The sequence below is a fragment of the Elephantulus edwardii genome, unplaced genomic scaffold (assembly GCF_000299155.1).
Source record: "Elephantulus edwardii isolate Elephantulus edwardi_28Jun2011 unplaced genomic scaffold, EleEdw1.0 scaffold00054, whole genome shotgun sequence".
Classification (NCBI taxonomy): domain Eukaryota; kingdom Metazoa; phylum Chordata; class Mammalia; order Macroscelidea; family Macroscelididae; genus Elephantulus; species Elephantulus edwardii.
The window spans coordinates 16,747,198-16,750,700 of record NW_006399804.1 but is presented as its reverse complement, the minus strand read 5'-3'; positions in this window follow the sequence as shown (position 1 = coordinate 16,750,700).

Sequence of the window (3,503 nt, the reverse complement as noted above, 5' to 3'; positions counted from 1 at the left end):
TAAGACCATTAATATAAGGAAAATTTAAAAAAAGACCATTAATATAAATATAGAAGGATGATTAACAGAATGTGTACAAGGGTCCAAAGGGGGAAGGGGGTGTGAGAGGGAGGCTAAAGGTGAGGAGGGAAGAATCATGGGGTCTCAAAATTTAGTGGGTAGAGGGAGGGGTGAAGGACTCAGGAAAGATCCATTGGAGACCTGAAAAGATGTGGTAATAGTGGGTATAGATTGATGGTGATTGATTTGATAAATCCCAATATATGGGAATGATCGTACGAAACACAATGTGAATGAAGGAATGTGTGAAACACAATGTATATGAATGAAACACAGTGTATATGTATTTTGTATGCAAACCAATAGGAAATAAAAATAAATTTCACAAAACAAAACCAAAACAAAAACCCCTCATTGCTGTAGCTGAAACTCCATCAGGTTCTCCAGGCTGTAAATGACATGGGAGAAGATTGTCCATCGTTCCCTCCCAGAGTGGCTGGTGCATTTGAACCACCAGAGAAGTGTCCTTTTTGGGTCAGTAGCACAACTCCCCATGGGACTACCCTGTGACAGTCCCTCTGAATTTACTGAGATGCTCTTAACATGGATATTTTCTAAAAGATTTTTAAAAGATAGTCCTAACTAATCTTGGTGTTCCCCTTATGCTTTAACTATAGAGTCAATCTCCAGTGCTCCACTGAAACCGCCCTCCTCCTATCTTGCGTCATAGACTCAATATCACAGACACTAACACTGGAAAAATGCAGAGATTAGCATGGCGCTTGCTCAAATTCATGAAGTAGTCTTCATTTTAATTGTGGAATTGTCACATAGAAACTGAAGCTGCTGTGCAAACTTTTTTTAAAAACACAATAAATTATTATTATTGTTGTTATTGTGGTTGTGGTTGTTGTAGTTTTTAAATTGATAGGATTCATGGTCTTTTGAAAATAGACCCAGGCAAACTGACAGCGTGGAGAAGTGAGGAGGGAACTGACGATATAGAGGGTGAGCTCCAAGCAACTTACATGCACATTGGCCCATCAGGGTACAGGCAGCACTTCTGTATTGAGTGTGTTGGAGATGATAAGGATGGTGCAGGGTAAGAGAGGATTCTGTTCTGTTGCTCACAGGGTTACTCTGCGTCACACGCAACTCAACAACAGCTAACAACATACTTTAGGAACTGACTCTGTGAATCAAGCTGAAGTTACTTGAAGGTTACTGACAAGGACGTAGTCTGGGTTTTTTTGTTGTTTTTTTAATCTTGTGATTCCTCCATCTCCCAGGGTGTTGCACTGACTACACGGCTGAGTCCAGGTTGTGAGCCGTCTCTGGGAGGAGGACAATGACAGTGCCAGGGAGGGAATGAACTAGCAGGACAGCAAATTCTTTCTTGAGCAAGAAGAGCAAGAAGCAGCAGCAGCAGCACTCTGGTTCCCACCCGACTGGTGAGAGCTTGCCTGGTGGTCACACCTCACCCCTACAAAGGCTGGGTTACGTAGACTTCATTCATAGGGTCATGCACTCAGGAAGAAGAAGAACAAGGACGGAGAACAAGGACGGGGAGGAAACCAATAGGCTGCCAAACTAGGAACTGAAGCCCAAAATGCTGAAGTAAACTACCATCTTGAGGATTGCTAATTAAAAATAATAAAAAGTACATTCCACTATGCAACCTTAATTGTGGACTCTTGTGATAACCATAAGACCCTATCATACATCACATAGTGGAATGTACTTGGGGCGGTGGGAGGGGTGCGGGAGGATTGTGTACCAGGGAAGGAGTGTTACTTTTGAAAGAGAGGAGCGAACTGGGGGGGGGGGGGGGCTGGGCGGGGAGAGAAGTGCAGCAATGAATGAATGGAATCCAAAATCTCTGTAAATGCTCATTAAAATTATTAAAAAATATAATAAAAAGGAGCTTCTCTATCCCCATTTCTCTTCTTCTTCCTCTCTCTTCCTCTCTCCTCCCATCCCTCTCTCTCTCTCTCTCTGTAAATACATTACTGACACTGACATGAGGAGACTCATGCCTGGGCCGGCTGGAGAAGGGAACAATCAAGGATTTTGGTTCTTACCTTCTGAGCAAACTTGGGGATGAGCTAACCAAGGAAGTAGATTGTGAAATGGTAGGAAGCAAATTTGAGGTGAAGGAGGAAAGAATAGAATCTACAAGTTCAGCAAGAAGCTGGAGTCTTCTTGTCCTGACCTGAGGTCTTTAATGTTTCTATGTAAAAGTCGATTCCACTTAAACCCAGACAAGACTTTCTTATATCCAAGAAAGATGTCAGCCAACCTATTAATCACAACTCCTGCTTTTGGGAGCACCTGAGTGGATGGTTGAGAGTTGTGTGCATCATGTGACCCTCAGCCCAAGCCAAGGGTTTGGGAAGAGGGTGAAGGACCTCTTTCTGTAACTGTTATAACCAAACTTGGTGACTTAACTCACAGATGTTATATTGTTAAAATGTACATCATCCACATGTACCAGTTTAACTTTTTATGAATGTACAATGTATAGGTATCAGTTGACTATGTAACCCTACTTTTTTAATTAAAAAAAAAAAGTTTTATCACAGTAAACTGGAACTCAGTGCTCCCTGAACAATTCTCCTCTTTCTCTCTCCTCCCAGCTCTGATAACTAAGAACCATTTTGTATACTTGTCTTTTTCTATCTTTTATACAAGTGAAGTCATATAATACTTATCCTTTCAAGGTTTACTTATTTCACTCAGTAGAATGGTGGTCAGCTCTATTCATGTTGTAGCGTGAATCAAAGTTTCATTTTTCTTTGTGACTCTTGTTGTTGTGTACCGTGAAGTCAGGATCAATTCATAGCTGACCATCCAGAGTTTTCAGAGGCAGTAAATCTGCATGGGAGGAGACTGCCCATGGCTAATACTCCCTTATTTATATGTTCCACATCTTGCTTATATATTCAGTCACTGAGGACCATTTAGAATTTTTCCCCCCACGTTTGGGGTGATTGTGAATAATGATGCAATGAACAGTGGTGTTCACAAGTCTGTTTTCATCTCTGTGTTTTCAAGTCCCGTGAATATATCCCTAGCAGCAAAATAACTGCCTCACACAATAGTTGTATTTTCTATTTTTTTGAGGGACCAACTCATTGTTTACCACAAGTGCAGTCCCATTTTTAATTCTCCCCAAAAATAAAGGTTCCAATGTTCCCACGTCCTCATTAACATTTGTTCTTTTTTAAAATCTTAACCACTCTAGTGGGAGTGAAATAGCATTTCATTGTGGTTTTAATTTGTGTTTCTCTGATGCTGATGACTAATGATGCTGCATTTCTCCTCCTGTGATTTTTGGCCACTTACATGTCATCTCTGGTGAAATATCTATTCAAGCCTTTTGCCCAAGTTTTAACTGGTCTAGGGTGGGGGGAGGGCTGGAAAATTCTAGAGCTCTACGGAATGTTGGCAATTTATTGTGGGAAAATTCACATATATATTTATATTATAATTATGCACCTAAT